Consider the following 27,236-nt stretch of genomic DNA (forward strand, 5'->3'; position numbering starts at 1 on the left):
CCACCTACCCCTAAGAACTAATTAGTCCACCTATTTCCCCCCCAACCCCCGGTAGTACCCTGTGCCTGTCTACTGAAACAACCAGCACACTTAGCCTTTCATGTTCATTTTTTCCCTACAACACACTATTAATATATAGATGCGTAACTGCCAAACTTTATTGCCCATTTTAAAAGAGCCTCTCAAATACTATTTGTTATTTTTAATCCCTGTATGCCCACCCCCCAGCATCCTAGTACCAAAAGTAGATGCAATATACCCACACTGATAAGGTGAGTGGTATGTTTCTTGGGATAGGGTTTCTTTTTGCATGATGTTTAGGCACATGCCATTTCTTACAAATTCATGGCTAGATCGCCTGGATCTAACAGACTACAAGCACGTGGTGCACATTTAAACTACCTATTGAATACATAAATCATGAGATGAAAACTAGGTAGTTAAAGTATTTCTCTGAAAACCAACTAAGCTGTTAAGGAAAAGCAACATTTGGAAACCTAACTTAACTAGATTGAAATAATCATATGTTTTCTCCTTTCAGCCTTTACACCTGGGTATCCACTGAACCTCCTTTTACTATAGAGAAAATTGTCTTCCTTTTCTGTTTCACAATCATGAAAGAAAGAGAAGTAACATATCACAGGAGATATATTTGCAGAAAAACTTCAGTTGGTTCTTGTCATGGCTCCGGTATAAAAGAAAAAAAAATCCTCTAAACTACTCTAGAAATGAAAGAGATTGATGTACAGTCCCTTCAGATTCTTCTCAATGGTGCACTGTGAAGATAAGTTATAGTGAATGTTAGGCCATTTGTAGGGGCAGCAGGCTCCAGACAAGGGGTTGTGTGTGGAAGAGAGTAGCAGAGAGCTGCTACAAGACAGTTGAGTTAGGAGAGCGCTGTCATCTAGGCTTCTGATATGGAGTTCCACTGGCCAGTGGCAAGAGCATGAAGCGATATGGAGATATGCTGTGTGTATAAATCTTCTTCTCTTCCTCCCCCTCCTTCTTTTTGATCATCATTTCATCATCATTATCATATTCATCATCATCATCTTCATCATAATTATATATCCATCATCATCTTCACCATCATTTGTGTTTCATCACTTGCAGAGTCTTTTTGGCAAATATCGACCATACCATTAGCTAGAGGATTTTATTGGGACAGGGACTAAGTGCTATAACCAGAGGAGGATTTACTGAAAAGCTAATGCATCTTAAGCCTCAGTCTCTTGGCTTGCAAGAACCCCTTCTGGGCTTCCCTGGCGGCGCAGTGGTTGGGAGTCCGCCTGCCGATGCAGGGGACATGGGTTCGTGCCCCGGTCTGGGAGGATCCCATATGCCGCGGAGCGGCTGGGCCCGTGAGCCATGGCCGCTGAGCCTGCGCGTCCGGAGCCTGTGCTCCGCAGCGGGAGAGGCCACAACAGTGAGAGGCCCACTTACCACAAAAAAAAAAAAAAAAAAAAAGTAAAAGAACCCCTTCCAAGAATGTCCACTTGATTTTTTTTTTTTTTTTTTTTTTTTTTTTGCGGTATGCGGGCCTCTCACTGTTGTGGCCTCCCCCGTTGCGGAGCACAGGCTCCGGACGCGCAGGCTCAGCGGCCATGGCTCACGGGCCCAGCCGCTCCGCGGCATATGGGATCCTCCCAGACCGGGGCACGAACCCGTATCCCCTGCATCGGCAGGCGGACTCTCAACCACTTGCGCCACCAGGGAGGCCCTGTCCACTTGATTTTGTGTTTATAATTTTGTATTCTTTTTCTTAAAGAGCATACTCTCAAATTGTATAAGCTTCAGGCCCCATAAAATCTGGATCTGCCCCTGATTATAATTATCCAGTAGAGGAATCCAAACAAAAATACCAGTATGGAGTACACAACAAGCTAGATGACATGTGTTTTGATGCCTAGGGGGATCCTGCTCTACTAGCATACTGCATACCAAGCGGAAACTCATTAGATCCTTGTTGAATTAAAATTGGTGTCTGTGAGGGCTTCCCTGGTGGCGCAGTGGTTGAGAGTCCGCCTGCCGATGCAGGGGACGCGGGTTCGTGCCCCGGTCCGGGAAGATCCCACATGCCGCGGAGCGGCTGGGCCCGTGAGCCATGGCCGCTGAGCCTGCGCGTCCGGAGCCTGTGCTCCGCAACGGGAGAGGCCACAACAGTGAGAGGCCCGCATACCGCAAAAAAAAAAAAAAAAAAAAAATGGTGTCTGTGAAAAGCCACCACTTTACACTCTTCTGAATTTGCTATTGCGGTAAATGAATTCAAAGATGTGTTGTGTTGTGGTCAGGATCTGTCATCTAGCTGTGTGTAAACCTCCCATGAGTGTAGGAAGATGCATGCCTTTATTTCCATTTAGATGACATTTTTAATCTTTTATGGTGGGGCACCTACTATTAAGCCTTACGTCAAATTATTTTAGGCCTTTTAACATCCTCTACTGAATATAGTGCCATCCTGGTGGAGCTTGTTCCAATGATGTGTAAGCCTCTAATTTAGGAATGCACTGGCTGGAGGCCCATCTTGATTTTATAGTGGCCTATTAATAAAACATCATATTTAGAATTTCAGTTCAAAGAAGGGTTACAGGTTCTTGGGGTTTTTCTTTCATCCCTCTGATGTATAAACTGCAGAATATTCTGTTTTCCTTTAGAAATGCCATATTTTGAAATATTATTTCCTCCTGGTATCCTTCCCAGCATTAGCTCAATGTCAGGACTTGGAAAAGTATTATCAGATGTCTGTATAGAGGCAGGTCCTGCCCTTATCCCTCTTTAAGTTGTGAACTAGGTGACAAGTCCACACAGGACTCATGGGCAAGCTCGGTTAGCACTGATGGCCTAGACCAATAGTCCCTCTGAATCAGGCTGACTTACCCATATGGTGGCATGCTGAGCCTCTGGAATGGGTTGGTTGCCTGATACCTGGGCCCCTTTCTTTCTTTTTTTTAAAAAAATTATTTAATTAATTAATTTTTTTGTCTGTATTGGGTCTCCATTGCTGCACACGGGCTTTCTCTGGTTGTGGCGAGTGGAGGCTACTCTTCATTGTGGTGCATGGGCTTCTCGTTGCAGTGGCTTCTCTTGTTGCGGAGCACGGGCTCTAGGCGTGCGGGCATCAGTAGTTGTGGCATGCAGGCTCAGTAATTGTGGCTCGCGGGCTCCAGAGCACAGGCTCAGTAGTTGTGGCACACGCGCTTCGTTGCTCCGTGGCATGTGGGATCTTCCCTGACCAGGGCTCGAACCTGTGTTCCCTTCATTGGCAGGAGGATTCTTAACCACTGTGCCACGAGGGAAGCCCTTGGGCCCCTTTCTTACCTTACTGGTGAGATATTTCCTTCTTCCTCATTTGGGCAGGAATGAGTGAGACAGTGTGGGAAGACAGACAGAAGTGTTCTTACCAATACTTCCAAAAGAGCAGATGTTGCTGTTTTATGGGGAAAAGTAGAAATACCAGAAGAAGGATGGTGGAAATTAGGAGGGGGGGAGGATGGATGTTCCTCCTACAGAATAGATCAGGTTCTTTAATTGATTCAAAAATAGGCTGGAAGCTCTTCATCTATTTATTTATTCATCAGCCATTTATTGAGCACCAATTATGTAAAAAGCTCTAGACCCATTTATCTTTTTACACTTTCTAGGTGTGAGAGGGTGTACTCTCAGAGGGTGTACTCTCTGTAAAAAGATATATCCTTGAGAAATGAGGCATTTGCTGCTGGGGATGCAAAAAATCTTGCCTGTTAAATAGATAATCAAATGCAAAATGGAATGAAATAAACATGAAAGGGAAGTAATAGCAAAGTACTGTATGGGGAGGTTCTAGGAAAAGAACGGTAGCTTCCGTCTGTGGCTTACAGTTCCACAAAGACAGTGACTTGGACTAAGCCTTGAAGGGTGATGGGACTTGGCTATATATAGAGAATGGCAGCCAAGGACATGCCAGGAATAGGCAATAAATAGGTGACAAGGCAAGGGTATAAAGCGCTTGATCAAAATGAGGAATAGCATAGCAACCAGTCTAGAGACTTGGAAAACTGAAGTGAGGTTACACTGAGAGCCTTGGATGCAACTATTCCAGTGACTCTAATATACTCTGATCTTCTGTAGAACTGCCTCGGGTAGACCGTTTCCTCCAAGGCTGGAAGTTCAGTAGACTAAGGATTTTGAATTTATAAGGAGTGTCCTTGGTGATAGTATAGAATAATAATAGAAACTCCATTTTTAAAGAAGTGTGTGTCAGATGCCCTGAAAATTACTTGCCTTAGCCAATCATTGTGATGTGTGTGTATGTATATGTATTATATGAGAGTGTCTGTTTCACAGAGGACAAAATTAAGGAACAAAGAGAAATACTTGTCCAAGGCCACATAGCTAATAAATGGCAGAGCCAGTAATTGAACACAAATCTGTGTAACTCCACAGCCCATGTCTTATGTGATCAGCTTTTGCTGCATAGTAGAGTAGGTTCAAAATTTAACATACTCTACGTGTCTTTCTGGAAGAACCAGAGTCAAGACATGAAGCTTCCCGTATGTCTAATTGCGTCCTCAGAGCGTGGAACATCACCATCTCATTGCTAAGACCCATTGCCTTCAACTAGATGGAAAATTGGGCAATTCCTCAATTAAATGTCACCAATCCTCTTGCATCCCCAGTAGCAAATGCCTTATTTCTCAGGGGTTTGGCAACATTTCACGTCTTCAGTATCTCATTTTCCTGGCTCAGCACTGGAAAAGTGAGGGCAAAGACACAACTTTCACCCTGGCTGTTTCTTGCTTCTTAAGATGCTCTCTTAGCAGTTTTACTCCTTTGAAAAAGCTTCTTTCTTGTCACCTGGTGCATGACTGTGGAAACCTCCAGTTCTCATTCAGTTTTTCAACGCATCTGGCACAGACTGGAAGGAAAAGATTTCTTCTTTGTATTGTAACTTAACACACCAGCCCTGCCCTTTGTAGAGCCAGTTAGAAAACAGGGTAAAATCCAAGACTCTTTAGAAAGGGATCACTACTGTTTAGCGACCAAGAATTGGCATCTATTTCAACAAATATTAACTGTACTCTAGCAGTTTTGTACTACAGTTTTGGACCAAGAGAAAGGCAAATCCCAGATCTGTCAGTTAAGCAACAAGCATTTATTCAGTGTCTACCAAGTATAAAATGCTGTGGAAAATACTGATGATTTTTAAAAAGGACTCTACCCCACAGGGCCCTACAGTCTATCTGGGGAGAGAAGTTAAAAATATATTTAAATAACTGAGGGCTGAAGGCTTATATGGGCTCAAAGAGATATTATGCATCGTGCATTTTCAGACAAGTGGGATATTTGCTCTGGCCTGGAGAAATCAGATAAGACTTCTTGGAGAAATCTGGATTAGTGTTTTAGAAGAGGTGAAATTCAGATAAGCGGTGAGGAAGAAAGACTAAAACATTTCAGGTAAGAGGGAGTGGAGTGTTCCAGCCTAGAGCTTTGAGCACATTAGATACTCAGTAAAGGCTGTTGAATGGGATAAAATTAAAACTTTATATTTCAGTTATGTCCCTCTACTGCCATGTCTAATGGTTTCCTGAATACTTTCATGTCAGAACAGAAGATGGTATTTACATACCTTTTTAATGTAAATACTACATTATTTAGAGGACTACTTTCTTAGGGAGAATGGATTAATTCACCCAGCAAGTCTTGTTTGAATTAGACTGAATCATGAGTTGTCTCAACTACAAATGAATGGAAGCTTGGACCCAGTAGACAAACGATGCTTGTTGATTTTCCTTTTTTATGAGGCAGGGTATCTATTAGCAGCTCTCCTTACTGACAGCTATTTGATCATAATTGTGGCTGGTCCACTGGGAGAAAGATGGGACAGTGAAAATGGTTCAGTGTAAGGCATGAAGAAGGTCAGAAACATTCCATAAATTGACAGGATTTTTTTTTTCCTAAAGAAGGACTTGGCATCAATTTTTTAAATGGTATTTCATTTTGTATGGAAGTAGTACATATATATGGCAGAAAATTAGTGAATACAGACAAATAAACTTAAAAATTACTCACATTCCCACCACTGAGAGCTCCAAACTATAACACTTTAATGTGTATCTTTCCAGATATATTATATATGTGTATATATATATATATATATACACACACACATACATATCTATATATATACATATATACACACATACACACATTTTTGTATTGTTTCACAGCATGAGATAATACTGTACATATTATTTTGTAATCTGTATATTTTCAGTTCATAAACTTTACTCTTCCATTTCTATAACTTTTCATCTCATCTAATACCCAGACCTCATTCAGATTTCCCCAGTTGAGTCAAATATGCCCTTTAAGGCTGGTTTGCCTAAATCAGTATCCAATTCAGGACCACACATGCATCTGGTTATTATGGTCCTGTCTTATTCAGCTCAGGCTGGCATAACAAAATACCAGAGACTGGGCGCCTTAACCAGTAGGAATTTATTTTCTCACAGTTGTAGAAGCTGGAAGTCCCAGATCAAGGTCCGACAGGGTCAGTTCCAGGTGAGAGCTTTCTTCCTGGCTTGTGGATGGCCACTTTCTCCCTGTCTGCTAACATGGCCATTCCATGTGTACATGCACAGAGAGAGAGCCCAGGCACAAGCTTGCTGGCGTTTCTCTTCTGAGGACACTAACCCCGTCCTTATAACGTCATTAAACCTTAATTACTTCTTCAGAGGTCCCATCTCCAAAAACAGTCCCCCTGGGGTTAGGGCTTCAATATACGAATTTGGGGGGGGGGCGTTCCGTCAGTAATAGGTCCTTAAGACTCTTTAACATAACCTCCTCCCACTTTTATGTATGACCTGATATGTTGAAACATCTTAATCTTTAAAAAAACATAAAATTATGCTCTAATCCCTTTAAATTGTTTGTAAGGCCCTTTCAGGATCAGTATAAAAGCTCAGTGTGGAACAGTAATCTTGGAACTATAGGTTGAGGGTCAGAGTTTTGCTCTTGACCAGCTAATGACTATCCTTGCAGCCTTGGGAACATCATTTCACTTTCTTGGGCTTCATTTCCTATATTGGACCAGAATTCTTGACCCAGTGTGTATAAGGAAGGAGTACTGGATGTCGTGTTCACAACAAATGCCCCAAATGACTCTGATCCCTAGGCAACTTTAGGAAACAGCAGGGTAGATCATATGTTCTGGCTTTTTATCACCCATGCTTCTGCTCTACACTATATATAAAAGCATAAACTATATAACTGTCCTTAATCATAAGCCATATTAGTTTCCTATGGCTGCTGCAACAAAGACCTCAAATTTGGTGGCTTAAAACAACACAAGTGTACTATCCTACAGTTCTGCCGTGTAGAGGTCCTAAAATTAAGTATCAGCAAGGCTGCATTCCTTCTGGAGGCTCTAGGGGAGAATCCATTTCCTTGCCTTTTCTAACTTCCAGAGACTACCTCTGCATTCCTCACTCCTGTTCCCATCCTCCATCTTCAAAACCAGCAAGGTAACATTTTCCAGTCTCTTGTTTCTGGCCCTCTTGCCTCCCTCTTATAAGGATCTGTTTGATTACACTGGTCCAAACTGGATAATCTCCCCATCCCAAGATCCTTCACTTAATCACCTCGCAAAGACCCTTTTGCCATGTGAGGTGAAATATTCTCAGTCCCAGGGTTGGGATGTGGACATCTTTGGAGGGCCATTATTCAGCTTACCACATAAACCTTTACCAGAAACTAAAATAATAGCTGGAATAAATAGTGAACATTTTACTTAAAAAGCAATTTTATTTGCTTTCTTAAACTTTATAATGAAATTTGAGGGATGGATATTCTGGACTATTATTAAAAACAAAGGAAAGATGGCAAGAAGGAAGGAAGGAAGGAAAAAGGGAGGGAGGGAGAGAGAAAGCTTGTTTGATTTTGAGTTTATCCCTCTAGATAACTTCTGATTCATCTCAAAATTTAGCTTACTCTTTCCAAAGTAACACTGTGTTTCCCTTCTTCCGTGAAAACATGACTCATAGATACCCTAGTCAACAGTTCAATGATTGGGTTGAGACATAAAAATTAATGTGCAAATTTATATTTGACTATATAGGGAGAGACAGGAGTTGTCTCCTTTGTGGTAAACTTAATAACTACACATAATATACCCAGGTTTCCAACTTCCAAAATGAATACACCAAATTCTGTAACTGTAATGAGTTTTTGTTAATTTAATAGCTAATTGCTGAGTGCTATGCTCAAGTCCTCTGCTAAGTTCCTGGATAGAGATTGGGTGAGAAAACAGACATATTGTCCTCATGTAGCTTTCAGGAGGCAGGCAGACAGAAACTAGTTAAAAAATAGACAAACAAACGCCTCAGTCAGCACACTTGGCCTGAAGGAAACAGCATAGTGTAGGAGGAAGACTGAGGAATGACATCTGGGAGGTTCTGTCTGAGGACTGGCCTGTAGGATGGAAGCAGCCAGCCCTGCCTCCACGCCCTAGTGCCTGCACCGTGTATTGGGTGGAGTTGGGAAAGGGCTGTGGTTCTGAGCAGAAGGAATGGGATGTGAGATGCTATAAGAGGAGGAAGGGGTCCTGGGTGGGAGGGGGGCAGGGGGTGCAGACTGATGTGTTCAGGTGGCGGGAAGGAAGAAGAGTGGCTGGAATATTATGGAAGAGAGGGGAGATTTGGCAGGGACCAGACCAGGTAGGACAATGTAGGTCATGAGTAGGACTTTGGACCTCCTACTAAGTATGATGGGAAGCCTTTGAGCCTTTAAAGTGACTTTAAGTTTTTAAAAGATCACTCCAGGTGTTGTGAGGAGACGTTAGGGGCCAGGCTTCGTTGGAAGGTTTAATGATGTAGTGGAGGGGAGAGGTGCAGATGGAGAGATGTGAACATGGAATCTATTTTGGTGATGGAAACAGCAGGGTTGTAGACAGAAAATATGGACTTCCAAATGATGACTCCTTGTAGGGCTGGGTGTATAATGTGTGTGGCCCAGTGCAAAATGAACATGTGGGGTTCCTTGTTCAAAGAGCAGGAAAAAAAAAGTGTCATTAAAAGTTCTAAAATGTAAAACTGTTGCCTTTCACCCATGGTCTCTCTCTCCATCTGTCATGATACTTTTTTATTTACTATTGAATGTCACTCTCCCTTGGGCATGGGGATACTTGCAGGACAAAGTCCAGACCCTCACAGGCACCCCCGGTTTCTGCCCCGCAGCTTGGTATGGGCTCAGTCAACCAACTGCTGGGTTTACTGTCACGCCAACGAGGGACGGACATGTTGTGCCCCCCACTGGGGACTGGGAAGTTAATTCCCCCTTCCACAGGCATGCTGCTTCAACCATGGCCAACAGGCAACCCCCGAGGTGTTGTAGCCTCTGCGCCAGGATGCATTTGGTACCTGGATGCGGGGGTGGGCAAGAGGTTTCCCCCCTGCCAGGTAGCCCGCAAATGCATTATGGCACTGCCAGCCCTGAGCAGTGATGGCCACTACTGTGCCCTGTTGACACACCACTGGCTGAGTGTGCTTAACCTTGACTCTCCATGTACCTGCCCTCAGGTCCCCATTGCAAAATGCAATGCCCCTGCTGGCCACCAACATGATCTGGTCACTGTCACGGGCAGAGGGCAGCTGGGCAGTAACAGGAAGGGGGAGTCTGGGGGAGACTCAGGATGCCAGGGAACAAGAAACAGGAGACTGACAACCTGTCCTGGGACACAGGGAGTTGGCAAGAGGCAGCTCCACATGTGAGTCAAAGCTCCAAGTCCTTGGGGTGCTTCACTGTTCCATCAGATTTCACTTACAAAATGCAAATTAGAAGATCAAATTAAGAAATGCCAGACAGCAACCACAGGGCATTAAACTTCAAGTGCAGGACCCTTCTGAGCGTGCAGCTCCATGTGATTGCGCTGGTTGCATGCCTCTGAAGCTGGCCTGACTCCTGGGTTTTTGACTTAAGCCTCTTGGTAAATATTGGGGCCATTTACTGAGATGAGGGAAGAGTGAAAACTATCCAGTTTGCGAGGGGAAATCAGGTCTTCGGTTTGATGATGCTAAATTCCAGATGCCTTTGATGTATCGGGGAAGATGTCAAGGAAGAAATTGGAAATGTTGATATGAGTGTAGAGCTTTTAAGTTCTGGAGGCTTTGCAGTGTTCAGGGTCATAACCTGATTATCCTCTTTAACTCTTTCTCACAAAAATGAAGTGCAACTCCAAACACCTGGATGTTTGGATTCTAGGTAAACAAGGATTTTCTGTAGTGGTGTATCTCACACACCTTTTAGCATACCTTTGTATTTGTTTGACCAGGACATTCATGAATTTCCAAAGGCCCTACTTTTTCATGTACTCGCCTATATTCATGATTCCATTTCTTCTCACTTTTCTAATTTCCAAATAGTATTTTGGTTTCTCAAGTAAAAATTAGCTCTTGAATTATTCTGATTTGCCGTGTATGCAATTCTGTATTATGTTAGAAATATAAAAAAAGAGGGACGCTAGACTTCTTCTTCTTAAAATATAATCAAAATGTGCAGCTGGGCCAGATCCTCTTGCCTCAAATATAGTTTAAAGTAGAAAACTCTGGGCAACATGCTTGTTATTTGTTTTTTTTCACACAGAGTTCCTAAGTACGTTTCCAAATGAAGCTATTCTGACCACTCTCCCCCTTCCCCTGTGAGGAAAGAGAAGGAGTCAAGAATAATTTAAAACAAGAGTTCTGTGCTCAGAGGAGTTATAAGATGTTTGCCTGCTGGTGGTATGTGAGAAAAACCTTTCTCCAATGCTTTGCCTGTAGCAGTACCAGCTTCCATTTATCTGTTTTACTCCCAAAGATGGATTTAGACCCTAGGCTAGTTCTCTTTTTTCCTTTTTTTCTTTTCTTTTAAAGGACAAAGTAGAGCAGTGTCTGATAGACCTGGCAGAGGTGTGTTATAACCATGGCTCCTCTTTAAGGTGTGACTTATGTCTTTGACTTCTACGCAGGACACTTCTAAAATGGGTCTCTTGCAAATGACGTCAGAGAAAACTAGAAACATGTTTATCAAAAGCTCTGGATTAAAAAAAAAAAAAAAGCTCTGTATTTTATTCAGTCTCCCCTTCCAGTTAATGCTCAAGCATCCCATTGAGAGCAGGAAGGGCTTCCCTGGTGGCGCAGTGGTTGAGAGTCTGCCTGCCGATGCAGGGGACATGGGTTCGTGCCCCGGTCTGAGAAGATTCCACATGTTGCGGAGTGACTGGGCCCGTGAGCCATGGCCGCTGAGCCTGTGCTCCGCAACGGGAGAGGCCACAACAGTGAGAGGCCCGCGTACCGCAAAAAAAAAAAAAAAAAAAAAAGCAGGGACATAATTAGAAATTATGATAAAGAGAAATCGCTTCTTATACATGAATATGGATCTGAAGATTGTTACTTATGATCAACCAGTCACAGTGGCCCAGTTTTAAAGGAATACATCTCCAGTTCTGAGGGTTGTCTTTTCATCTTGTTTATGGTTTCCTTTGCTGTGCAAAAGCTTTTGAGTTTCATTAGGTCCTGTTTGTTTATTTTTGTTTTTCTTTCCATTTCTCTAGGAGGTGGGTCAAAAAGGATCTTGCTGTGTTTTCTGTCATACAGTGTTCCGCCTATGTTTTCCTCTACAAGTTGTATAGTGTCTGGCCTTACATTTAGGTCTTTAATCCATTTTGTTTATTTTCGTGTATGGTGTTACAGAGTGTTCTAAGTTCATTCTTTTACATGTAGCTGTCCAGTTTTCCCAGCACCACTTATTGAAGAGGCAGTCTTTTCTCCACTGTGTATTCTTGCCTCCTTTATCAAATATAAGGTTACCATATGTGCATGGGTTTATCTCTGGGCTTTCTATCCCATGCCATTGATGTACATTTCTGTTTTTGTGCCAGTACCATACTGTCTTGATTATTGTAGCTTTGTAGTATAGTCTGAAATCAGGGAGCCTGATTCCTCCAGCTTTGTTTTTCTTTCTCAAGACTGCTTTGGCTATTCGGCGTCTTTTGTGTTTCCATACAAATTGTGAAATTTTTGTTCTAGTTCTGTGAAAAATGCCAGTGGTAGTTTGATAGGGATTGCATGGAATCTGTAGATTGCTTTGGGGAGTATAGTCATTTTCACAGGATTCTCCTAATCCAAGAACATGGTATATCTCTCCATCTGTTTGTAATTTCTTTCATCAGTGTCTTATAGTTTTCTGCATACAGGTCTTTTGTCTCCTTAGGTAGGTTTATTCCTAGGTATTTTATTATTTTTGATGCAGTGGTAAATGGGAGTGTTTTCTTAATTTCACTTTCAGATTTTTCTTCATTAGTGTATAGGAATGCAAGAGATTTCTGTACATTAATTTTGTATCCTGCTACTTTACAAAATGCATTGATTAGCTCTAGTAGTTTTCTGGTAGCATCTTTAGGACTCTCTATGTATAGTATCATGTCATCTGCAAACAGTGACAGCTTTACTTCTTCTTTTCTGATTTGGATTCTTTTATTTCTTCTTCTTCTCTGATTGCTGTGGCTAAAACTTCCAAAACTATGTTGAATAATAGTGGTGAGAGTGGGCAACCTTGTCTTTTTAAGGATCTTAGAGGAAATGGTTTCAGTTTTTGACCATTGAGGACGGTGATGGCTGTGGGTTTGTCATATATGGCCTTTATGTTTTTGAGGTAACTTCCCTCTATGCCTACTTCCTGGAGGATTTTTATCATAAATCGGTGTTGAATTTTGTCAAAAGCTTTTTCTGCATCTATTGAGATGATCATGTGTTTTTTTTTTCCTAAATATCTTTATTGGAGTATAATTGCTTTACAATGGTGTGTTAGTTTCTGCTTTATAACAAAGTGAATCAGTTAGACACATACATATATCACCATATCTCTTCCCTCTTGGTCTCCCTACTTCCACCCTCCCTATCCCACCCCTCTAGGTGGTCACAAAGCACCGAGCTGATCTCCCTGTGCTATGTGGCTGCTTCCCACTAGCTATGTATTTTACGTTTGGTCGTGTATAAATGTTCATGCCACTGTCTCACTTTGTCCCAGCTTACCCTTCCCTGATCATATGTTTTTTATTCTTCAATTTGATAATATGGTATATCACACTGATTGATTTGCATATATTGAAGAATCCTTGCATTCCTGGGATGAACCCCACTTGATCATGGTGTATGATCCTTTTAATGTGGTATTGGATTCTGTTTGCTAGCATTTTGTTGAGGATTTTTGTATCTATGTTCATCAGTGATATCGGCCTGTAGTTTTCTTTCTTTGTGACTTCTTTTTCTGGTTTTGGTATCAGGGTGATGGTGGCCTCATAGAATGAGTTGGGAGTGTTCCTCCCTCTGCTATATTTTGGAAGAGTTTGAGAAGGATGGGTGTTAGCTCTTCTCTGAATGTTTGATAGAATTCACCTGTGAAGCCATCTGGTCCTGGGCTTTTGTTTGTTGGAAGATTTTTAATCACAGTTTCAATTTCAGTGCTTGTGATGGGTCTCTTTATATTTTCTGTTTCTTCCTGGTTCAGTCTCAGAAGGCTGTGCTTTTCTAAGAATTTGTCCATTTCTTCCAGGTTGTCCGTTTTATTAGCATATAGTTCCTTATAGTAATCTATTATGATCCTTTGTATTTCTGCAGTGTCAGTTGTTATTTCTCCTTTTTTCATTTCTAATTCTATTAATTTGAGTCTTCCTCCTTTTCTTGATGAGTCTGGCTAATGGTTTATCAATTTTGTTTATCTTCTGAATGAACTGTCTTGTAGTTTTATTGATCTTTGATATTGTTTCCTTAATTTCTTTTTCATGTATTTCTAATTTGATCTTTATGATTTCTTTCCTTCTGCTAACTGTGGGTTTTATTTTTGCTCTTTCTCTAATTGCTTTAGGTGTAAGGTTAGGTTGTTTATTTGAGATGTTTGTTTCTTGAGGTAGCATTTTATTGCTATAGACTTCCCTCTTCAAACTGCTTTTGCTGCATCCCCTAGGTTTTGAGTCGTCGTGTTTTCATTGTCATTTGTTTATAGGTATTTTTTGATTTCCACTTTGATTTCTTCAGTGATCTCTTGGTTATTATATCTCTTGGTTATGTGTTCTTATTTTTTACAGATTTTTTCCTGTAATTGACATCTAGTCACATAGTGTTGTGGTCGGAATATATACTTGATATGATTTCAATTTTCTTAAATTTACCAGGGCTTGATTTGTGACCCAAGATATGATCTATCCTGGAGAATGTTCCATGAGCACCTGAGAAGAAAGTGTATTCTGTTGTTTTTGTATGGAATGTCCTATAAATATCAGTTAAGTCCATCTTGTTTAATGTATCATTTAAAACTTGTGTTTCGTTATTTATTTTCATTTTGGATGATCTGTCCCTTGGTGAAAGTCGGGTGTTAAAGTCCCCTACTATGATTGTGTTACTGTCAATTTCCCCTTTTCTGGCTGTTAGTATTTGCCTTATGTATTGAGGTGCTCCTCTGTTGGGTACATAGATATTTACAATTGTTCTATCTTCTTCTTGGATTGATCCCTTGATCATTATGTAGTGTCCTTCTTTGTCTCTTGTAATAGTCTTTATTTTGAAGTCTATTTTGTCTGATACTAGAACTGCTACTCCAGCTTTCCTTTGATTTCCATTTGCATGGAATATCTTTTTCCATGCCCTCACTTTCAGTCTGCATGTGTCACTAGGTCTGAAGTGGGTCTCTGGTAGACAGCACATATACAGATCTTGTTTTTGTACCCATTCAGCCAGTCTATGTCTTTTTGTTGGAGCATTTAATCCATTTACATTTAAGGTAGGTATCTATATGTATGTTCATATTACCATTTTCTTAATTGTTTTGGGTTTGTTATAGTAGGTCTTTTCCTTCTTTTGTGTTTCCTGCCTAGAGAAGTTCCTTTAGCATTTGTTGTAAAACTGGTTTGGTGGTGCTGAATTCTCTTAGCTTTTGCTTGTCTGTAAAGCTTTTAATTTCTCCATCAAATCTGAATAAGATCCTTGCTGGGTATAGTAATCTCGGTTTCAGTTTTTTCCCTTTCATCACTTTAAATATGCCCTGCCACTACCTTCTAGCTTGCAGAGTTTCTGCTGAAAGATCAGCAGTTAACCTTATGGGGATTCCCTTGTATGTTATTTGTTGTTTTTCCCTTGCTGCTTTTAATATTTTTTCTTTTATTTAATTTTTGATAGTTTGACTGATATGTGTCTTGTCATGTTTCTCCTTGGGTTTGTCCTGCCTGGGACTCTCTGCGCTTCCTGGACTTGCCTGACTATTTCCTTTCCCATGTTAGGGAAATTTCAGCTGTAATCTCTTCAAATATTTTCTCAGACACTTTCTTTTTCTCTTCTTCTTCTGGGACCCCTATAATTTGAATGTTGATATGTTTAATGTTGTCCCAGAAGTCTCTGAGACTGTTTTCAATTCTTTTCATTCTTTTTTTTTTTATTCTGCTCTGCAGTTGTTATTTCCCCTATTTTATCTTCCAGGGCTCTTATCCATTCTTCTGCCTCAATTATTCTGCTATTGACTCCTTGTAGAGAATTTTTAATTAAATTTATTGTGTTGTTCATCATTGTTTGTTTGCTCTTTAGTTCTTCTAGGTCCTTGTTAAACGTTTCTTGTATTTTCTCCATTGTATTTCCAAGTTTTGGATCATTACTATTGTTATTCTGAATTCTTTTTCAAGTAGAGTGCCTATTTCCTCTTCATTTGTTTGGTCTGGTGGGTTTTTACCTTGCTCCTTCATCTTCTGTGTGTTTCTCTGTGTTCTCATTTTGCTTAACTTACTGTGTCTGGGGTCTCCTTTTCTCAGGCTGCGGCTTCATAGTTCCCATTTTTTTGGTGTCTGCCCCCAGTGGCTAAGGTTGGTTCAGTGGGTTCTGTAGGCTTCCTGGTGGAGGGGACTAGTGCCTGTGTTCCGGTGCACGAGCCTGGATCTTGTCTTTCTTGTGGGCAGGTCCGTGTCTGGTGGTGTGTTTTAGGGTGTCTGTGACCTTATTATGATTTTAGGCAGCCTCTCTGCTAATGGGTGGGGTTGTGTTCCTGTCTTGCTAGTTGTTTCGCATAGGGTGTCCAGCACTGTAAGTTGCTGGTTGTTGAGTGGAGATGGGTCTTGGCGTTGAGGTGGAGATCTCTGGGACATTTTCTTCGTTTGATATTATGTGGAACTGGGAGGTCTTTGGTGGACCAATGTCCTGAACTTGGCTCTCCCACCTCAGAGGCAGAGCCCTGATGCCCAGCCGGAGCACCAAGACCCTGTCATCCACACAGGTCAGAATAAAATGGAGAAAATAGAAGGAAAATAAATAAATAAATAACATAAAGTTATTAAAATAAAAAATAATTATTAAAAATTAAAAAATAGTTTTAAGTAATAAAAAGAGGAAGAGAGAGCAACCAAACCAAAAAACATATTCACCAATGATAACAAGCGCTAAAAAGTATACTTAAAAAAAAAAAAAAGACGGACAGACTGAACCCTAGGACAAATGGTAAAAGCAAAGGTATACAGACAAAATCACACACAGACACATATACATACACACTCATAAAAAGAGAAAAAGGAAAAAAAAAATATAGGTGCTCCCAAAGTCCACTGCCTCAATTTGGGATTGTTCCTTGCCTATTCGGGTATTCCACAGATGCAGGGTACATCAAGTTGATTGTGGAGCTTTAATCTGCTGCTCCTGAGGCTGCTGGGAGAGATTTCCCTTTCTCTTCTTTGTTTGCACAGCTCCCGGGGTTCAGCTTTGGATTTGGCCCCGCCTCTGCGTGTAGGTCGCCTGAGCGCGTTTGTTCTTCGCTCAGACAAGACGGGGTTAAAGGAGCAGCTGCTTCGCGGGATCCGGCTCACTCAGGCCGGGGGGGAGGGAGGGGCACGGAGGCGGGGCGAGCCTGCAGCGGCAGAGGCCGGCGTGACGTTGCACCAGCCTGAGGCGTGCCATGCGTTCTCCCGGGTAAGTTGTCCCTGGATCCCGGGACCCTGGCAGTGGCGGGCCGCACAGGCTCCCGGGAGGGGCGGTGTGGATAGTGACCTGTGCTTGCACACAGGCTTCTTGGTGGCGGCAGCAGCATCCTTAGCGTCTCATGCCCGTCTCTGGGGTCTGCGCTGATAACCGCGGCTTGCGCCCGTCTCTGGAGCTCCTTTAAGCAGCGCTCTTAATCCCCTCTCCTCGCGCACCAGGAAACAAAGAGGCAAGAAAAAGTCTCTTGCCTCTTCCGCAGCTCCAGACCTTTTCCCGGACTCCCTCCCAGCCAGCTGTGGCGCACTAGTCCCTTCAGGCTGTGTTCACGCTGCCAGTCCTCTCCCTGCGATCCGACTGAAGCTCGAGGCTCAGCTCCCAGCCCCCGCCCGCCTCGGCGGGTGAGCAGAGAAGCCTCTCAACCTGGTGAGTGCCGGTTGGCACCGATCCTCTGTGCGGGAATCTCTCTGCTTTGCTCTCCGCACCCCTGTTGCTGTGCTCTCCTCCGCAGCTCCGAAGCTTCCCCTCTCCGCCCCCAGCAGTCTCTGCCCACGAAGGGGCTCCTAGTGTGTGGAAACCTTTCCTCCTTCACAGCTCCCTCCCACTGGTGCAGGTCCCGTCCCTATTCTTTTGTCTTTTTTCTTTTGCCCTCCCCAGGTACGTGGGGAGTTCCTTGACTTCTGGGAGGTCTGAGTTCTTCTGCCAGCGTTCAGTAGGTGTTCTGTAGGGGTCGTTCCACATACATATGTATTTCTGATGTGTTTGTGGGGAGGAAGGTGATCTCCACATCTTACTCTTCCGCCATCTTGAAACTCCTTCAATGTGTGGCCTTCTCATTGCTGTGGCTTCTCGTTGCAGAGCATGGGCTCTAGGAGCACGGGCTTCAGTAGCTGTGGCACTCAGGCTCAGTAGTTGTGGCTTGCCGGCTCTAGAGCGCAGGCTCAGTATTTGTGGTGCACGGGCTTAGTTGTTCTGCGGCATGTGGGATCTTCCCGGACCAGGTACCTGTGTCCCCTGAATTGACAGGCGGATTCTTAATCACTGCACCACCAGGGAAGTCCGAATGAACTACTAAACTTGTAGGTGAAATAATGGTATTAGATTATTACTAATGAAAAGCTCTTTTATTTTATAAAAATACATAATGGACTTTTTCCAGTTGAAATGCTCTGACGTCCAGGATGGCTTCAAAATATTGTGAAGGAAGGGGAAAAGTGGGTAGGATTATGGATGAAATAAGTTTAGCCATGAATTATTAATTGTGCAGAGTGATGTGTGCATTGGATTCTTAACACTAGGCTGCCTACTTTTGTATATTTTTGCAATTTTCCATGAGAAAAGTTATTTTATAAATATCTATCACCCTTGCCTAGAAAAAACGATGAGAAGTGTATTCTACAAAATGTAACAGTGATTATAGGTGATTTTTATTTTCTTCTTTGTGCTGCCCCATAGTTTCCAAATTTCTAGAAGTGTGTGTATTCTTTTTAAAATCAATAAATTTGTTGTTTTCAGGGAGATGGCACTGATTACTGGCCCAGCTGAAAGTAATGAGGCTTAGCAAGCAAAACCAAGCCTAGGCTAGAGGAACACAGGTTTATTAAATTAAGGTAGTTTCCCGGTAGATAGAGAGAAGAGAGAAACCAGGAAAGGGAAGGCACATTTATTTAGCTTCTTCCTCTGCTAAAGGAAATTTACACTGTAGGAAGAGGCTTTGTGGTCCACTGCAAGAATGCAGCCTTAGAACTAAGGACTTGAGGGGTCCGGGAGAAAAATCTGGGAAATCTTGAGTCAAGCTCTTTTAAACTTTTGTCCGAAAAGTACTTTAGATATCCACGCTTGCAGCAAACATCAGAGTTTGCGAGATTGGAGCACCACCTGGATTTGGCTATCTTCATACGTGTGTGTTGCCAGTGGCTGGCAAGGTAGAAGACTGTAATGATTTTAAGCCCCACAGGCTTCAGAGGCATCAGGATTCAGTTTCAAATCTCAGCTTTGCCACTTAGCTGCTCTGAAGCATTGACAAAGTGGTTTGCCTTCTTTAAGCCTGGATTTCTCCATTTGTAAAACAAAGAAACAACAATGCCACTTCATAGGCTTAGAAGTGTAGTGCCTAGAAAGAGTACATACGTAATAATTAGAAGTTATTCTTGTGGTTCTTGCCAGTAGAAAATAAAATATCCACGGCTGCCATTTAAACTAATCTATGAATGGTTTCCCACTTCGCTGTCTTTTTATCTTTTACTTTCTCCTTTTTAGCTGTTAATGGACCTCAGACTCGACTCTTTTTCCCAAAGGAGTGCTGACATGTTCTCAGGCTATCAGTTATCTTTATGCATATAGGAGTCACTGATAGAATTCTTTAAAAATAGCATTGATAGATGGATATCGAATCATTATGTTGTACCCCTGAAATTAATAAAATTATGTCAATTATACCTCAATTAAAAAAAAGAAATCTCATTGAAACCATTGTCTAACCAACAACCTTCCTTTCTCAACGTTCCTCTCCACCTGCAGTGGTCTGAAATGCCTCTTCAATTGTAAAATTCCATAGGATATGGCCATAATGCCCCCACCTTCCCTTTTTCTAATTTCATAAATGAAATTCAAGAGGCTGGCTTGTAGAAAATTTCAGGAGGGTATAGATGGTAAAGTTAGGATGAGATGGCCTATCTCCTGTATCTCATCAGACCTCACCTCCATTACATCACTTTACAGCCCAAGGACTCTATTCTACTGATACTGTGCAACGATAATATGACAGAAGAATTTCTGATTAATTTTGGTGGGTAGAAAGAAAAATGGTGATCAAGGGAGCCTTATTAAGAGCCTTTGTATTATTCCAAATATGAGGTAATTAAGATGGGTATTGGGGTGACAGTGGTATGAACAGTACAAAATGTTTGATAGAGCAAATCTCACAGAGGCCAAGTTGGTGAGATCTCATGGCTGGCCAGAATAATTTGAAGAGTCCATTGGATCATCTTCATTTTCATCATGCAACTCATCTGCAGATTTAACCTGGTGACTGTGATGACAATCTGAATAGCAATTCAAAAGCTGTTGTAGGCTTTGGGGCTTCTACGCAGACAGAATTCTATACTGATTGGTTTCATCTTTCAAATCTGAAATCTTCTCCAGATTTGTCCTTGTGCTGTGCAAAATATCATAGACCAGTAGGATTTATTTTGGCTTTGGGTGCTCGCTTTAAAATGAAACAAGCTTGTTTAGAAGCTCCAAGAATGGACAGAACTCTTTTTTGTGCTCAGTGTACTGACACAGGGAGAGATTTAAGTCTCTTGGAAAGTTAAAGAGGTGTTTCTGTGCCATCTGTGTTTTGTTGAGGTTGCTTCAAAACTCACAGGTTTCTTTTTGTATGCTTTTTCCTTCCTCCATGTATCTTCACTTCGATATAAGAGGAGGATTTTTCCTTCCCCTTTCACTGCTTTTTTTTTTTTTTTTTTTTCTTTCCAAGAGCTTCTGGGAATAACCTTCATTTTCACTCTTCCAAACAGGTGTTTCATTTACCATAATTTTACGTAGTGTATAGTATGAAGCTTTACTACCTTCTTCAGTTCAAAATAAACCTCCCAACACAGCAGGGGGATTCAAAAGAATGCCTAAGAAATCTGGGGAGGATGGAGGCGAGAAAAACAGGCATTCTACTGAAGCAATATCAAAGACTGAAACCAGTCCCCAGACTTTTTAGAATTGCTAGCTACCTATGTGACAAAGTTTGGTTTATTTGGCATTTCTTGTTGAGTTAATGTAGGTATTACATCAGCAGTAAATAATCCTACTCTTCCCCAATTCCTTCTTACCTTTCGAATATTTTAATTTTATTCAAACTTTTGTAGGTTTTACAATAATGGAGCACTCTAAGCTTGGGCACTATGTATCTGGGTAATAAACTTTAAAATATTTTTTAAAACTAGAGTATGTCATAGCTCGCATTTGGGCATTTGCTGGAGACACTCTGGGATGTATGTCCTGGGCTTCCATATAAGATGTCCAGTGACTTTACAGAGGAACCAGGGAATAAAATAACTGTCATCTATTGACTGTTTACCATGGGCTCAACATCAGGCCAAATGCTTTACATGTAATATCTCTTTTAAAACTTATAAGACTGTAGGGAAAATATAATTATTAATTCCATTTTATGTTTGGGGCAAATATGTTTCACATAGGTAAAGGAAGTTGCTCAAGTCATATAGTTAGTTTCTTGGGCTGGGTTCTGAAAGCAGCACTGAGACAAAGGTAGTCTCCCAGGAAATGATTGCCTGGAGTGGAGTGACAAGGAGTGAAGGAAAGAACCAGTATGTGACTAGTTACGGAGTTGAACATCACGAGGAAGTCTGTTCTTTGAACTTGCTGGAAGGATAGTCTGAGCTTTAGGAAATGTATCTTAAAACCATCCACCTCGGCAAGGAAAGGGAAACATCTATTCATTGGTTGTTGTCCTACACTGACTTCTAGATTATACATTTCTCAGTGCCAAGGGGGTTCCCACTGGGGTTTCCCACCACACTGTCAGTGAAGTCCTGGGACAGGTACTTGTACCAGGTATATGTCAAGGGCCCAAGGTAAGATGCTGTCAGTTTGCACCACTGTGAAGCTGGATAAAGCCTGCTTGAAACTGATTCTTCCAGCAGTGGATGGAATAAGGGGTGAGCAGAGGTTGAGTAGTGGTTCAGAGCAGGAACCTGGTGCAGCTGGTTCCCAAAGGAACCAGGTTTTGAACCCAAGCCAATCTGATTCCAAAACCTGCTCACTTTACCACCAAACATTGCTATCTTCAAACGTAATATTGGACTCATTAGATTTGCTCTTCTGGGGTCCCCTGTAAACGTTTGATAATCTTTCTTGATGGAAAAGAGTGCCTTGACTGAAATGTGGCAGAGGTGAAGTTCATCTTCAGCAATGTTCAGTGTGTTTGCCTCCTTTTCCCCTTTCTGCTGCTCTTGAGGCCCTGACGATGCACTATTTCAGTACACGTTTGGCCCACTCTTGTTGTATAACGTGCATCACACCTGTAACCCATCTCTTCATATAAGAACATATCTTTTGCAGTCACGATATGATGGTGGTGGAAAAAGCCTGGAGTTTGGGGTCCAATCTGCATGTTAAATATTCTTCTACCTCAGAGGGTGTGGCCTTGACCAACTCAGTTGCCCTCCTTTGAGTCTGAATTTTTTATTTGCCCGAGGGGAAATATAGTATCTACATGATAGGGTTATGTATGAAAGGAAAAAGGTGGAAGGAGGAAAAAATGTCTATGAAAACACCTGGATAACTGCCCTTCTCTATCCTCTCCCTCACTGCTTCTGTCCCATTCTGGATCTTGAGGGACCTGAAGCCAATTAAGCAAATTTCAAGTAAGATATATGGCTTACTGTGACTTCTCTCTGATAATATTTGGCTCCAATCTCCTGACCTGAAAAGATTATTAAAAATAAATCACCAGTTGGCAAACTCCTTCCTATTCTTCTTTTTTCTTATAAATTTATTTATTTTATTTATTTTTGGCTGCGTTGATTCTTCGTTGCTGCGTGTGGGCTTTCTCTAGTTGTGGCGAACGGGGGCTATTCTTCTTTGTGGTGCTCGGGCTTCTCACTGCCATGGCTTCTCTTGTTGCGGAGCATGGGCTCTAGGTGCCTGGACTTCAGTAGTTGTGGCATGTGGGGTCAGTAGTTGTGGCCTGTGGGCTCCAGAGCACGGGCTCAGTAGTTGTGGTGCACGGGTTTAGTTGCTCCACGGCATGCGGGATCTTCCTGGACCAAGGCTTGAACCCGTGTCCCCTGCATTGGCAGGCGGATTCTTAACCACTGTGCCACCAGGGGAGCCCCCTCCTTCCTATTGTTTAAGACCCATCTCAGATGTCAGGGCTCTGTGATGCCCTCCCGGCCCTGATTGATACCTCAGAGCATGATCAATTGCCCACTTCCTCCTTTTCCCAGTAACTGACTTTTCTAATCCCAACCCTCTTTTCTTATGGGGCTGGAAGGAGGACAATTCAGCAATAAAATATTCCTGCAGTTAGCAGTAAGGCCCTAATAAATCCCAGGGGATATTCTGTTAATTCTTTTCTTTAGGATTAAAATTTCTATCCAAACTCCGAGTCCAGAGCAGTAGGAATATGGAAGTGTCTTCTCTGGCCTAGTCAACTTGACCCCAAGTGCCATTCACTGCTGTGGAACCTTCATCTTCCACTCTTGGGGTTTATCATCTAGTGCTTCCTGGCTTTACACACACAGACAGGAAGGGCAGAGATTCTTCCTCTCACCTTCCCCAAAACATTCTTTAAATCTTCATTTGCTTTCCTGACTGCTCACTCCCCCCTCCCCCCAGCCACTTCTACTTTCTAAGAATTGGCCTCCCCTGAAATCCCATATCCCTTTGTGTCTTAGCACTACTGTGTGCTTACAGTCCTTCTCAGCCAGGTCAGTTTCTGCTCCTAGACAAAGGGGCATAAAGGGAGATCGTTTGTGCTTTGACATGATTTCTAAGAATTCTGTGGCTTGGCCTCAGAGTAAAGCATCTAAAAGACAGCCAATATCTCAAAGTTATAAAGATTAATTTCTCACTGTCATTTTAACTATACCTTCTTATATGTAAACATCTGGTTATGTTCTCCAGCCTTGAGTGATGTTACCAAAAAAAAAAAAAAAAAAAAAAAAACTCAAACGCTCTGAAACCCTCCTTTCTGTTATCTTATTCTAGGAAAGTGCCAAACTCTAGGGAAAGCATTAGAAGAGAAAATTTTCTGGCCTTGTCTCTCTTTGAGCACCTTCCTATACTATTATCATTTACTTTTTTCCTTTAATTGAAAAATTTATTAAGATAACTATGAATTCACATACAGTTATAAGAAATAATGCAGAAAGGTCCCATATGTACTTTTCCCAGTTTCACTCAATAGTAATATTTTGCAAAATTATAGTATTCATATAATACACAAGAAGGATATTGACATTGATATACTCCACCAATCTTATTCAGATTTCTGCAATTTTACTTGTACTCATGTACACCTGTTTGTGTGTATGTGTGCTAAGTTCTATACAGTTTCATCACCTAGTTCATGTATCACGTGTATAGGCAAGATACTTAACATTTTCAATCTCACAATAGCTTTCATGTCCCCCCCCCCCCCCCCGCTTTTGTTTTTTTGCATTACGCGGGCCTCTCACTGTTGTGGCCTCTCCTACTGCAGAGCACAGGCTCTGGACGCGCAGGCTCAGTGGCCATGGCTCACGGGCCCAGCCGCTCTGTGGCATGTGGGATCTTCCTGGACCGGGGCACGAACCCATGTCCCCTGAATCAGCAGGCGGACTCTCAACCACTGCACCACCAGGAAAGCCCATGTTGCCCTTTTATAATCATACCCATCTCTTTCCTCCACATGCTCTGCATCTCACACCTGCCAACCACTATCCTGTCCTCCATTTTCAAATATTTTGTCATTTCAACAGTGTTTTATAAATGGAATAATTCAGTATGTGACCTTTTGTGATTAGCCTTAATTCAGCATAATTTCCTGCAGACTCATACAAGTTGTTGCATGTATCAGGTTGTTCTTTTTTATTACTGAGTTATATTCCATAGTATGCATGTACCACAGTTTGTTTAACCATTCATCCCTTGAAGGACAACTAGGCTGATTCCAGTTTTGGGGTATTACAAATACAACCATTATGAATATTCATGCACCAGTGTTTTCTATGAAGATAAGTTTACATTTGTTTGGAATATGCAAGGAGTGTGTAAAAGGAATAAATGTCCAGGAGTAAAGTTGTTGGGTCATATGATAGTTGCATGTTTAATATTTTTTTAAAAAACTGCAGAGCTGTTTTTCCAACGTAGCTGTGCCAGTTTAAAATCCCACTAGCAGGGCTTCCCTGGTGGCTCAGTGGTTGAGAGTCCGCCTGCCGATGCAGGGGACACGGGTTCGTGCCTGGGTCCGGGAATATCCCACATGCCGCGGAGCGGCTGGGCCCGTGAGCCATGGCCGCTGGGCCTGTGCATCTGGAGCCTGTGTTCTGCAACGGGAGAGGCCACGACAGGCCCTCGTACTAAAAAAAAACAAAAAAATAAAATCCCACCAGCAGGGGCTTCCCTGGTGGCGCAGTGGTTGGGAGTCTGCCTGCCGATGCAGGGGACACGGGTTCGTGCCCGGGTCCGGGAATATGCCACATCCTGCGGAGCGGCTGGGCCCGTGAGCCATGGCCGCTGGGCCTGCGCGTCCGGAGCCTGCGTTCCGCAACGGGAGAGGCCACAACAGGCCCGCATACCAAAAAAAACCCCAAAAAAATAAAACCCCACCAGCAATGTATGAGTCACCCAGATCGTCAGCATCCTTGCCAGCAGTTACTGTTGTCACTATTTTTTTTTAAATTTTACAAATCTGATAGGTGTACAGTGTTATGTCATTGTGGTTTTATCTGTATTTCCCTAATGGATAATGATGTTGAACTTTTCATTTGCTTGTTTGCCATCTGTATATCCTCTTTGGTGAAATTGTTTATCTCTTTTGCCCTTTTTCTAATTGTACTGTCTTTATTTTACTGTTGAGCGATGAGACTCTTGTATATATTCAAGACACTAGTCTTTCAATGGATATGTGGTTTGCAAATATTTTCTTTCAGTCTGTAGTTTGTCCTTCAATCCTCTTCACGTGGAATTTCCAAGAACTAAAGTGGTTAATTTTAATGAGGCCATTTGACCAGTTTTTCCTTTTCGGCTTGTGCTTTTGGTATAAAATTTAAGAAACTCCTGTGCTAGTCCTATTCAAAGATTTTCTCCTTTTTTTTCTAAAAGTTTTACAGGTTTGGTTTACGTTTCCGTCATTTTGAGTTAATGTTGGTATAAGGTGTGAGGTTTAGGTCATGATTATCTTTTTGCCTGTAGGTGTCCAGTTGTTCCAGCAAAATTTGTTGAAAAGACTATCTTTCCTCCATTGAATTGATTTTGTATGTTTGTCAATAATCAGTTGAGGATATCTCTGTGGATCTATTTCTGTGTCTTGTATTCTCTGCTGGTAATCTTTGTGTCTATCCCCCCAACAATACTACATAGTCATGATTACTGTAGCTTTCTCATAAGCCTTAATATCAGGTGGAATAACTCCTCCTACTTCTACTTCATTTTTCTTTGTAAGTATTACTTTAGATGCTCAAGAGCCTGTGTCTTTTCAATTCAACTTTAGAATAAATGTGTCTGTGTTTACAAAACAGAAACAAACCAAAAAAAAAAAAAAAACCCAAAACACTTTGTGTTTGATAGGCATTGCCTTAAATCTATAGATAAATTGGGGGAGAAATGACACCTTTCCTATGCTGAATATTGCAATCCATGAATACAGTATATTTTTCCATTTATCTCGAACCTCTTTAATTTCTTCATCCACACTTTGTAGTTTTTAGTATATAGATACAGTACATAACAGTTTTGCCTATGTATGTCTTTCTTTGGAAGGATTGTGGGTGGTAATGTGTGTTTCACTTCAGTTTCTGTATGTAAATTGTTAGTATATAGAAATGTCATTGATTTTTGTGTGTAGCTCTTATAACCTATGACCTTTTGAACTCATTTATTACTTCTATGTGGTTTTTTTTGTAGATTCCTTGAGATTTTCTGTGTTGACAATGCTGCCATCTGTAAATACAGATAGTTTTCTCTCTTGCTTTACAACCTGTCTGCTCTTTATTTCTTCTACTTGCATTGTTGCAATAGCTACAACTTCCAGTACTGTGTTCAACCTTTCAGAGAAGCGTTCAGTCTTTACCATTAAGTGTGATGTCATATATAGTTCTTTTGTAGATGTTCTTTATCAGGTTGAAGTGATTGCCCTTTATTCCTAACTTTCTGAGAGTTTTTAAAATCAGAAATGGATGCTGGATTTTGTCAAATGCTTTTCATCTGTCATTTGGTATGATCATGCCATTTTTCTTCGTTAGCTTTTTCATATAATTGATTACATTGATTTTTTCTTTTTTTTTTTTTTGGAAAGTTGAACCTGCCTTGCATTTTTGAAATAAATCTCACTTGGTCATGGTTTGTTAATTCTTTTTACATATTGTTAGAGTTGGCTTGTTAATATTTTATTTAGAATTTTTGCATCTAAGTTTATATTTTTGCATCTAAGTTTATGAGAGATATTGGTCTGTAGTTTTGATTCTTTTATTCTGTTTTTGGACTGTCTGATTTTGGTATCAGGGTGACAGTAGCCTCATAAAATGAGTTGAAAAGTATTCTCACATCTATTTTATGGAA

Source organism: Mesoplodon densirostris, chromosome 3 (assembly GCF_025265405.1).
Source record: "Mesoplodon densirostris isolate mMesDen1 chromosome 3, mMesDen1 primary haplotype, whole genome shotgun sequence".
NCBI lineage: Eukaryota > Metazoa > Chordata > Mammalia > Artiodactyla > Ziphiidae > Mesoplodon > Mesoplodon densirostris.